The 12,456-nt window shown below is 49.2% G+C and overlaps 1 protein-coding gene across 1 annotated transcript in view; it reads left to right on the top strand.

Moving 5' to 3' along the window:
* Positions 1-12,456, top strand: part of LOC116958441 (branched-chain alpha-ketoacid dehydrogenase kinase) — a 175,865-nt gene that overhangs the window by 51,343 nt on the left and 112,066 nt on the right. The gene's annotated exons all lie outside the window — the stretch shown is intronic.

The following is a 12,456-nucleotide window of genomic DNA, read 5'->3' as shown; positions in this document are numbered from 1 at the left end:
GTCAACATCTCTCAGGGTAATCGAACCCACGACCTCCTGTATACCAGGCGAGGTAGTCAACATCTCTCAGGGTAATCGAACCCACGACCTCCTGTATACCAGGCGAGGTAGTCAACATCTCTCAGGGTAATCGAACCCACGACCTCCTGTGAACCAGGCGAGGTAGTCAACATCTCTCAGGGTAATCGATCCCACGGGACCTCCTGCAGACCAGGCGAGGTAGTCAACATCTCTCAGGGTGATCGAACCCACGACCTCCTGTATACCAGGCGAGGTAGTCAACATCTCACAGGGTAATCGAACCCACGACCTCCTGTAGACCAGGCGAGGTAGTCAACATCTCACAGGGTAATCGATCCCACGGGACCTCCTGTAGACCAGGCGAGGTAGTCAACATCTCTCAGGCTAATCGAACCCACGACCTCCTGTAAACCAGGCGAGGTAGTCAACATCTCTCAGGGTAATCGAACCCACGACCTCCTGTAGACCAGGCGAGGTGGTCAACATCTCTCAGGCTAATCGAACTCAGGACCTCCTGTATACCAGGCGAGGTAGTCAACATCTCTCAGGGTAATCGAACCTCTGGGTCGCGGCTCTCCACTACGTCCACTCGGCCTTAAAAATAAAACAAAAACTACGACCTTGACTGATGGCCCAGCTGTTCGCGCAGGAACCAAAGTGATCATCATCCTCGTAAAAATAAAGATCGTCGTCGTGATGGTAATCGATATGGGTGCTTATTACATCGCCTCAGAAAGTAATATTTTTTTTATGAGGAGACGGATGTTAAAAATAAAAATAAACCCCCCGTCAATTTATCAATCTCGTGAGCATTAATTGTTAGTATCGGTTTTTTTTCATCGCTGTTATTTAAATACTTCCCTCCCCTCCCCTTCCCCTCAGGAAACAAATACATCAAAATTTATAATTTATTTGATTGTTTATCGAATATTGGGCATAATCGCGCGATAAATCGCGATATAACGCGACAAACGCGTCAATCGTGCGATATATCGCGATATAACGCGCCAATCGTGCGATATATCGCGATAATCGCACGACGAAGCGCTAAAACGCGCGATATCGCGTTAATCGTAGCATCATATCGCGTTAATCGTGCGATATAGCGCGCGTTGATATCGCGATATATCGCCGCGCCGGGCGTGGCGCGCGCCACGTGACCCGGGTAAAAATTTGGCGCCAAAAAAACTTCCACCAACCCCCCCTCCCTCCTCCTCCCACTCGACCGCTCTTCGTCACCAAGCCCCGCCCCCCCTTGCGGGCGGGGGGCAGGAGGGCGTTGGGGGCGGGGCCACGCGCCAGCTGGTGGGCAGCGATAAGCGCGGGAAAAAAAATCGACACCTCCCCCCCCCGCCTCACTTGCACCACCCACCCACCCCCACACACACTCTATTAACCGGAAGCGGAAATTACGTCACCGCGGTCTGGCGCGTCCGTGGTTTTTTTCCACATCGCCGCGGTTGGTGGTCGTGGACGGGGGGCGGGGCGAGTAGGTGGGGGGGGGTTATTGAGGGGCGGGGCTGTTGGGGGGGTTGAGCGGTCGTGAGGGGTGAAATCGGGGGGGCGGGGGGGGGGGTGGGGGGCGGGGCTGCGGGTAGTGGGGGAGGGGCTTAATCGGTGTAGCGTCGCGCTCGTGAGGCAGAACGTGGGTGGGGGCGGGGCTCGAGGGGCGGGGTTCCGGGGGGTGGGGGGGGGCGGACCCGTCTCGCGCGGCTTTAATTCCTTATAAGGAGCGAGGAGACGGCGGCGCGTGCGTGCGGGTGGGGGTGGGTAGAGAGAGGGGGGAGGGGCAACTTCCGGTTTTTTGGGGGGGTGAGGAAGTAAATAAGTTAATAATCAGACTTTATTTATTTATTGCTTAAGTCGAATGTTTAAAATTTGTATTGATAATATACTAAACCACTAACACGAAGCAATTGTTTTTATTTGTATTGATAATTATCAATACAAAACTACTAAACTAAGCAAATGTTTTTTTTATATTTGTAGCGATAATTGATCAATCAAACGACTAAAACTAAGCATTTATTAAAATGTGTATTAAGAATGTAATCCGACTACTAAAACTAATCAATTTCTAATAATCTCCACAAGTCCACCCTGGCTATCGCAAAGTTGGTAAATACACGAAGTCGCTCGTCAAATATTTTTTTATAAACACCCAAATCGTCTCTAAATAGCCTCGTCACAAAATTTATTGATACTCTGAGGAGAATTCCGATGATCCATAAAACTATAAATACTCTCGTCACAATTTGTATTGATACTCTGAGGAGAAATCCGATGATCTATAAAATTAAATACTCTCGTCACAAGATTTATTGATACTCTGAGGAGAAATCCGATGATCTATAAAACTGTAAAATACTCTCGTCACAATTTGTATTGATACTCTGAGGAGAAATCCGATGAGCTTTAAAGCTCTTTATCAGATCACAAGATTTATTGATACTCTGAGGAGAAATCCGATGATCTATAAAACTAAATACTCTCGTCACAATTTGTATTGATACTCTGAGGAAAAATCCGATGAGCTTAAAAGCTCTTTATCAGATCACAAGATGTATTGATACTCTGAGGAGAAATCCGATTAGCTTTAAAGCTCTTTATCTGATCACAATTTGTATTGATACTCTGAGGAGAAATCCGATTATCTATAAAACAAAATACTCTCGTCACAATTTGTATTGATACTCTGAGGAGAATTCCGATGATCTGTGAAACTATGAATACTCTCGTCACAATTTGTATTGATACTCTGAGGAGAAATCCGATGAGCTTTAAAGCTCTTTATCAGATCACAAGATTTATTGATACTCTGAGGAGAAATCCGATGATCTATAAAACTAAATACTCGTCACAATTTGTATTGATACTCTGAGGAGAAATCCGATGAGCTTAAAAGCTCTTTATCAGATCACAAGATGTATTGATACTCTGAGGAGAAATCCGATGAGCTTTAAAGCTCTTTATCAGATCACAATTTGTATTGATACTCTGAGGAGAAATCCGATGAGCTTTAAAGCTCTTTATCTGATCACAATTTGTATTGATGCTCTGAGGAGAAATCCGATTATCTATAAAACTAAATACTCTCGTCACGAGATTTATTGATACCTTGAGGAGAAATCCGATGAGCTTTAAAACTGTAAAATACTCTCGTCACAATTTGTATTGATACTCTGAGGAGAAATCCGATTAGCTTTAAAGCTCTTTATCAGATCAGCATATTTATTGATACTCTGAGGAGAAATCCGATGATCTATAAAACTGTAAGTACTCTCGTCACAAGATTTATTGATACCCTGAGGAGAATTCCGATGATCTATAAAACTGAATACTCTCGTCACAATTTTTATTGATACTCTGAGGAGAAATCCGATGAGCTTTAAAGCTCTTTATCAGATCAGAACATTTTTTGATACTCTGAGGAGAAATCCGATGATCTATAAAACTAAATACTCTCGTCACAAGATTTATTGATATTGTGAGGAGAAATATTAAGCTCTAGATAGCCTCGTCACAAGATTTATTGATGCTAAGGAGAATTCCAATGATCTATGAAAACTGTAAATACTCTCGTCACAATTTGTATTGATACTCTGAGGAGAAATCCGATGAGCTTTAAAGCTCTTTATCAGATCACAAGATATATTGATACTCTGAGGAGAAATCCGATGAGCTTTAAAGCTCTTTATCAGATCACAAGATGTATTGATACTCTGAGGAGAAATCCGATAATCTATAAACTATGAATACTCTCGTCACAATTTGTATTGATACTCTGTGGAGAAATCCGATGAGCTTTAAAGCTCTTTATCAGATCAGAATGTTTATTGATACTCTGAGGAGAAATCCGATGATCTATAAAACTAAATACTCTCGTCACGAGATTTATTGATATTGTGAGGAGAAATATTAAGCTCTAAATAGCCTCGTCACAAGATTTATTGATACTCTGAGGAGAAATCCGATTAGCTTTAAAGCTCTTTATCAGATCAGAATGTTTATTGATACTCTGAGGAGAAATCCGATGATCTATAAAACTAAATACTCTCGTCACAAGATTTATTGATATTGTGAGGAGAAATATTAAGCTCTAAATAGCCTCGTCACAACATGTATTGATACTCTGAGGAGAAATCCGATTAGCTTTAAAGTTCTTTATCAGATCAGAATATTTATTGATACTCTGAGGAGAAATCCGATGATCTATAAAACTATAAAACTCTCGTCACAAGATTTATTGATGTTGTGAGGAGAAATATTAAGCTCTAAATAGCCTCGTCACAATATTTATTGATACTCTGAGGAGAAATCCGATGAGCTATAAAATTCTTTGTCAGATCAGAATATGTATTGATACTCTGAGGAGAAATCCGATGAGCTATGAAGCTCTTTATCAGATCAGACTATTTATTGATACTCTGAGGAGAAATCCGATTAACTACAAAGCTCTTTGTCCATAATGAAAGAGAGAGAGTTTTTTGGGGGTTGGGTTAGATCACGTCTGTATCTGTGTCTGTCTGTCTGTGTCTGTCTGTCTGTGTCTGTCTGTGTGTGTCTGTCTGTGTCTGTGTCTATCTGTGTGTGTCTGTGTGTCTGTGTGTATCTGTGTCTGTCTGTGTCTGTCTGCGTGTGTCTGTGTGTCTGTGTCTGTGTGTGTCTGTGTATCTGTGTCTGTCTGTGTGTGTGTATCTGTGTCTGTCTGTGTCTGTCTGCGTGTGTCTGTGTGTCTGTGTGTGTCTGTGTATCTGTGTCTGTCTGTGTGTCTGTGTGTGTGTATCTGTGTCTGTCTGTGTCTGTCTGTGTGTGTCTGTGTGTCTGTCTGTCTGTGTGTGTGTGTCTGTGTGTGTGTCTGTCTGTGTGTCTGTGTGTGTCTGTGTGTGTGTGTCTGTCTGTGTGTGTCTGTGTGTATCTGTGTCTGTGTGTATCTGTGTCTGTCTGTGTCTGTCTGTGTGTGTCTGTGTGTGTGTGTGTCTGTCTGTGTGTGTATGTGTGTCTGTCTGTGTGTCTGTGTGTCTATGCGTCTGTCTGTGTGTCTGTGTGTATCTGTGTATCTGTGTCTGTCTGTGTGTCTGTGTGTGTGTGTCTGTCTGTCTGTGTGTGTATGTGTGTCTGTCTGTGTGTCTGTGTGTCTATGCGTCTGTCTGTGTGTCTGTTTGTGTCTGTGTATCTGTGTCTGTCTGTGTGTCGGGGCTACTCCAGAAACAACGAAAAGCCACTACGGTTGGCCACGTGGAATGTTCGAACGCTCACTGCAGAGGAGAGGCTGCCACTCCTCTGTCGGGAGCTGGACCGGTACCGCCTGGATCTATGCGGCATTCAGGAGGTCCGGTGGACCGGCTCTGGCTCCTGCCACCATGAGGGGTGGACAGTCCTCTACTCGGGGCAGCAGACTGCCAAACAACAGGGTGTGGGTCTTCTTTTGAACAAAAGAATGAAGGGGGCGTGGGAGCGTGGCGGTGAGGTGTGGGAAGCTGTAAGCCCCAGGCTACTTTGGGCTCGCCTTCCCATCAACAGGAGGCGAGGAATGGTGGTCGTGGTTACTTATGCCCCCACCGAAGATGAACATCCGTGGAGGGATGCAGGCAAAGCCGATGAGTCAGATGCCTTCTATGACCTCCTGTCACAGGTGCTGGCTAAAGTGGCCCCTCGGGATAGAGTCATCATGTTGGGTGACTTCAATGCCCGAGTTGGTCATGATACTGGCACCTGGCCTGGAGTGATTGGAGGGCATGGGCCAGATCAGCTCAATAACAACGGTAGGAGGCTGCTAGATTTTTGTGCAGCCCATGGGCTTGTAATTACCAACACGCTGTTCCGGCATCGGCGCATCCACACAACATCATGGATGCATGCCGGGTCCAAGCAAGAACATCTGCTGGACTACATAGTGACAGACCAGCGAATGCGAGCCCATGTCCTTGACACCAGGACCTACCGTGGAGCTGATCTGCCCTCTGACCATCGACTAGTCATCTGTAAGATGCGCCTGCCATTCTTCCACTCCGGTGGTGGGTGTACACCCAGGACCCCATTCCAACCTAAAGTGGCCTGGTCTCAGTTATCTGATGAAAGTTGCAAGCGAGAATTTCATCATCGCTTGCGGCTGGGATTGGCATCGTCCCCGACTCCCCCTGATGTCGAGGGTAAATGGGCGAGGTTTAGGACTGTGACTCATGCAGCTGCAATGGCTGCTTTGGGTACGCGGTCCAGACCTCCCCAGACACCCTGGATGACAGAGGAGTTGTTCACGATGGTTGAGAAAAAGCGACAGGCCCACTGTCATCGGCTACAGAGTCCCACGTCAGAGAATGAGGAGGCTTACCGCAGCCTTCGCTCGGAGGTTCGGAGAGCCGTGAGGCGCTGCAAGGATGGGTGGTGGTCACGGGTTGCTGAGGAGATGGAGTCTGCCTCAGTGGCCCGTGATCACAAATCTCTATTTAACTCCATCAAAAAAGTAACCTGCAGCGCCACACCTATTACCATCATTAGGGGAAAAAACGGCGATCCAATTTCCGACCCCCAGGAACAGGTTCGCAGATTTGCTGAGCATTTCTGTGAGGTCCTGGGGGAGGGAAAATCCCTCAGCCAGGAAAACATCGTGGCACAAAGTGAGGATGACCCTGCTGAGGCTGCGGTGCCTCAAATATTGGATGAAGTCACCCCCTGTGAGTGGCTGGCTGAGGTGCCATCTGCTGAGGAAGTATTGAAGGCGATTCGGAGTCTGAGACCAGGAAAGGCAGCGGGCAGAGATGATCTTCCAAGCGAAATGCTGAGGGAGGGTGGCGTTTGTGCACAGACTGCCCTATATGACATCATAACAACAGTCTGGACCACTGGACGGGTTCCGCAGGATTGGAAGGATGCCCTGGTGGTCCCCCTTTTTAAGAAGGGGGACCGCACAGACTGTAACAACTACAGGGGCATCTCACTCCTCAGTGTGCCGGGAAAGGTCCTGGCAAGGATTATTCAGCATCGCCTTGCCAGGCACGCTGAGGAGAGGCTTGCGGAGCCCCAATGCGGTTTCAGGAAAGGGCGGTCCTGCACAGATGCCATATTTTCTGTCCGTCTGCTACAGCAGAGGTGTAGGGAATTCCAACAAGACCTACATCTCTGCTTTATTGACCTGGTCAAGGCCTATGATACCATCAGTAGGCCTGGGCTCTGGGTCGTTCTTCGTGCTTTTGGAGTACCTGACCCTCTGCTCACGATCATTAAGGACCTTCATGATGGTGAGCGGGCCCGGGTAAAACTACGTGGCCGGGAGTCAGAGCCATTCCCTGTACACCTTGGGGTGCGACAGGGATGTCCTCTGGCTCCCACATTATTTAACATCTATTTTGACCACGTAGTTCGTGAAGCCTTCAATAGCTGTACCGGGGGAATCTCCATATGGTACAGATATAATGGGAGGCTAATCGATGCCCGGGTGCGGTCAAGGGATGGCTCCCTATTGCTCAACCACGTTATGTATGCTGATGACTTGGTAATAGCTGCTCAGTCAGAGGAGGAGTTGGAGACGCTGCTGCTGAGACTGGAGCGTGCCACTAAGAGGTGGGGCCTTACCATCAGCCCCACCAAAACCAAGCACCTGCCTGGGTATTTTGTACCATCGGACACTCCACCCCCACAACTCCCAATCGGTGATGGGGCAGTTGTGGAGAGAGTGGAGAGTTTCCCATACCTGGGCAGTGTGCTTATGACTGGCACCAGTTTAACAGCAGAGGTCTCACTCCGAATCAGTCGAGCGGCAATATCTTTTCATCGGTTGCGTAACGCTGTGTGGAAGCTACCTGGTCTGTCGCTCCGCACTAAGCTTCAGGTCTTCTCGGCCACGGTCATTCCCTCCCTTCTCTACGCTTGCGAAACGTGGACCCCCCTAATGGAACATCTTCGCCGGTTAGAAACATTTAGGCTGACCTGCCTACGATCCATCCTGGGTTTAACCAGACTGGATTGTGTGAGGAGCTCACAAATCCTTGAAAGATCTGGGCAAGGTCCCATCGGTGAGCTCCTCCGGCAGGCAAGGCTGCGATGGCTGGGTCATGTAGCCCGCATGCCCAGCCACCGCATGCCGAAACAGCTTTTGTTTGGCCGGATTGAGGGGGCTAAGCGGGCGCGGCACGGGCTAGAGAAGAGATGGAGTGATGTGGTACAGGAGGACGTGGAGCTGAGTGGACTTGCCGATGACTGGTACCAGCGGTGTCAAGATCGGCCTCTGTGGAGGAGGCTCGTGAAGGATGCTACTGGGCAGTTGGAGGCAGTCGCCCTCCAACAACAACGGAGGGCGGAGGAGCGACGCTCACAACAGCGAGCGGAGCGCCGGGTGGCTAAAGCACAGCAGGTTGGCACAGTAGGGGGCACAGGTGGTGCATCAGCCAGTCATCTCAGTCAGTCGACCCGTGGCACCTGGGTCTGCCCCGTGACCTCCTGCCAGCGGGCGTTCGACACTTCACGTGGCCTCAGGGTGCACATAGCCTGGCACAAGCGTCGTGGTGACGTCACCGCCACTTAGTGGCGAATGGCGGTTGTTGTTGTTGTATCTGTGTCTGTCTGTGTCTGTCTGTGTGTGTCTGTGTGTCTGTCTGTGTGTCTGTGTGTCTATGCGTCTGTGTGTCTGTGTCTGTCTGTGTGTCTGTCTGTGTGTCTGTGTCTGTCTGTGTGTCTGTCTGTGTGTCTGTATCTGTCTGTCTATCTTTGTGTGTGTCTGTCTGTGTTTGTCTGTGTGTGTCTGTCTGTGTCTGTCTGTCTGTGTGTGTATCTGTGTCTGTCTATGTCTGTCTGTGTGTGTCTGTGTGTCTGTCTGTGTGTCTGTGTGTCTGTCTGTGTGTCTGTGTGTCTATGCGTCTGTCTGTGTGTCTATGCGTCTGTCTGTCTGTGTGTCTGTGTCTGTCTGTGTGTCTGTGTCTGTCTGTGTCTGTCTGTCTGTGTCTTTCTGTGTGTCTGTGTCTGTGTGTCTGTCTGTGTGTCTATGCGTCTGTGTGTCTGTGTGTGTCTGTGTCTGTCTGTGTCTGTGTGTGTCTGTCTGTGTCTGTCTGTGTGTCTGTGTCTGTTTGTGTCTGTCTGTGTCTGTCTGTGTATCTGTGTGTCTGTCTGTGTCTATGCGTCTGTCTGTGTGTCTGTGTGTGTGTCTGTCTGTCTGTGTGTCTGTCTGTGTCGGTCTGTGTGTGTCTGTGTCTGTCTGTGTCTGTCTGTGTGTCTGTATGTCTGTGTGTCTATGCGTCTGTCTGTGTGTCTGTGTGTGTGTCTGTCTGTGTGTCTGTGTGTGTGTCTGTCTGTCTGTGTGTCTGTATCTGTCTGTCTGTCTTTGTGTGTGTCTGTCTGTGTCTGTCTGTGTGTGTATGTCTGTCTGTGTGTGTCTGTGTCTGTCTGTGTATGTGTCTGTCTGTGTGTGTCTGTCTGTGTCTGTCTGTGTGTGTGTCTGTCTGTGTGTGTCTGTCTGTGTGTGTGTGTCTGTCTGTGTGTGTCTGTCTGTGTCTGTGTGTGTCTGTGTCTGTCTGTGTGTGTCTGTGTCTGTCTGTGTGTGTGTCTGTCTGTGTGTGTCTGTCTGTGTCTGTCTGTGTGTGTCTGTCTGTGTCTGTCTGTGTGTGTCTGTCTGTGTCTGTCTGTCTCTGTGTGTCACTGTGTGTGTAGGGAGTGGTGGGTGTAGTGGTCAGCGCTACGCTGCGCTACGTGTGTGTGTCTGTGTGTAATGTGTGTGTAATGTGTCTGTGTGTGAGTCTGTGTGTGTGTAGGAGTGGTGGGTGTAGTGGTCAGCGCTACGCTGCGCTACGAACCTGGCTCCCCGAGTTCGATTCCCGCTCACGGCCACCACCACTCAGTGACGATTCTATGAACCGGTCCTGGGCCTCCCCTAGGTCGACTCAGCCTCAAATGAGTACCTGGTGTAGTGGTGGTGGTGGTGGTGTAGTGGTGGTGGTGTAGTGAACATTGTCACTGGGAAGACAAAGGGGGCCGGGCGTGGTGCTGGCCACCCACCCCCTCGTGTGCCGAGGGGGTGGGTGGCCAGCAGAGGCTACCTGGGGGAGCTTTGTCTGTGTGTGCATCATAGGTGGTGCTACTCGCTACTGACAGCACTTGCCCCTACAGCCCTGCTAGAGGCTACCTGGGGGAGCTTTGTCTGTGTGTGCGTCATAGGTGGTGCTACTCGCTACTGACAGCACTTGCCCCTACAGCCCTGCTAGAGGCTACCTGGGGGAGCTTTGTCTGTGTGTGCGTCATAGGTGGTGCTACTCGCTACTGACAGCACTTGCCCCTACAGCCCTGCTAGAGGCTACCTGGGGGAGCTTTGTCTGTGTGTGTGTCATAGGTGGTGCTACTGACAGCACTTGCCCCTACAGCCCTGCTAGAGGCTACCTGGCGGTGCTTTGTCTGTGTGTGTATCATAGGTGGTGCTACTCGCTACTAGCAGCACTTGCCCCTACAGCCTTGCTAGAGGCTACCTGGGGCAGCTTTGTCTGTGTGTGTCAGCAGCGAGCCTTCGACACTTTACATGGCAGCCTCAAGGTGCACCTAGCCTGGCACAGGCGCCGTGGTGACGTCACCGTCGGCTTGTTGGCATCGGCCTGTCAGAAGTAGAATCCGTGTTGATCCGGCAGAAGGGAAATCCGATAAGCTTTGAAGCTCTTTTTTATCGCAGGCGTCCAGAGAGCCGTCGGAAATTTAAGCAAATCAGCTCAAACCAAGGGGCTGATACCATCACCACCACCATCAGCGCGTGGGAATGTAGGCTGGCAGGGACTCGTAGAGACCCACAGAGACCCATAGAGATACATAGAGACCCACAGAGATACACAGAGCCCCACAGAGACCCACAGAGACCCATAGAGATACATAGAGACTCATAGAGACCCACAGAGACCCACAGAGACCCATAGAGACCCATAGAGATACATAGAGACTCATAGAGACCCACAGAGACCCATAAAGATACATAGAGATACACAGAGACCCATAAAGATACATAGACACCCACAGAGATACATAGAGACCCATAGAGACCCACAGAGACCCACAGAGACCCATAGAGATCCATAGAGATACACAGAGACCCATAGAGACCCATAGAGACTCATAGAGACCCACAGAGACCCACAGAGACTCATAGAGACCCATAGAGACCCACAGAGACCCACAGAGACCCATAGAGATACACAGAGACCCACAGAGACTCACAGTGACCCACATATACCCACATAGACTCACAGAGACCCACAGAGACTCACAGAGACCCACAGATACCCACATAGACTCACAGAAACCCACAGATACCCACATAGACTCACAGAGACCCACCGAGACCCACGTAGACTCGCAGAGACCCACAGCGACCAACATAGATTCAGAGACCCACAGAGATTCATAGCGACCCACGACTCACAGGGATTCACAGAGACCCACATAGACCCACAGAGACCAACATAGTTTCACAGAGACCCACACTAAAACCAAACTAGTTTATTATATTTGATCACACACACACACACATGTTGTATATGTGTGAGCTCCTTGTTTCGCGAGCGAGACCAACAGATACCCACAGAGTCCCACAGAGATTCATAGGGACCCACATAGACTCACAGAGACCCACAGAGACCCACAGAGACCAACATAGATTCAGAGACCCACAGAGATTCATAGGGACCCACGACTCACAGAGACTCACAGAGACCCACAGAGACCCACATAGATTCAGAGACCCACAGAGACCCACATAGATTCAGAGACCCACAGAGATTCATAGGGATCCACAGACTCACAGAGACCCACAGAGACCCACGTAGACTCACAGAGACCCACAGAGACCAACATAGATTCAGAGACCCACAGAGATTCACAGAGACCCACATAGACCAACATAGTTTCACAGAGACCCACACTAAAACCAAAATAGTTTATATTTAACCACACACACACATTGTATATGTGTGTAAGACCGTTGTTTCGCGAACGACGCAGGCTATCGCGAAATGCGGAAACACGTGGGGGTGGGAGTTCAAATTATTTCAAAGAGAGATTGTCTTCGCCTCCGCTGGTACATTCACCACTGCAAATGTTCTCCAGGAGGTCTCGTGGGTTCGATTAGCCTGAGAGATGTTGACTACCTCGCCTGGTATACAGGAGGTCTCGTGGGTTCGATTAGCCTGAGATGTTGACTACCTCGCCTGGTATACAGGAGGTCTCGTGGGTTCGATTAGCCTGAGAGATGTTGACTACCTCGCCTGGTCTACAGGAGGTCCCGTGGGTTCGATTACCCTGAGAGATGTTGACTACCTCGCCTGGTATACAGGAGGTCGTGAGTTCGATTACCCTGAGAGATGTTGACTACCTCGCCTGGTCTACAGGAGGTCTCGTGGGTTCGATTAGCCTGAGAGATGTTGACTACCTCGCCTGGTATACAGGAGGTCTCGTGGGTTCGATTAGCCTGAG

The sequence above is a fragment of the Petromyzon marinus genome, chromosome 77, assembly GCF_048934315.1.
Source record: "Petromyzon marinus isolate PM22_M1 ecotype Great Lakes invasive population chromosome 77, UKy_Petmar_22M1.pri1.0, whole genome shotgun sequence".
NCBI lineage: Eukaryota > Metazoa > Chordata > Hyperoartia > Petromyzontiformes > Petromyzontidae > Petromyzon > Petromyzon marinus.
Note: the sequence above shows the minus strand (reverse complement) of the source record. Positions and strands in the feature narration are given on the sequence as shown.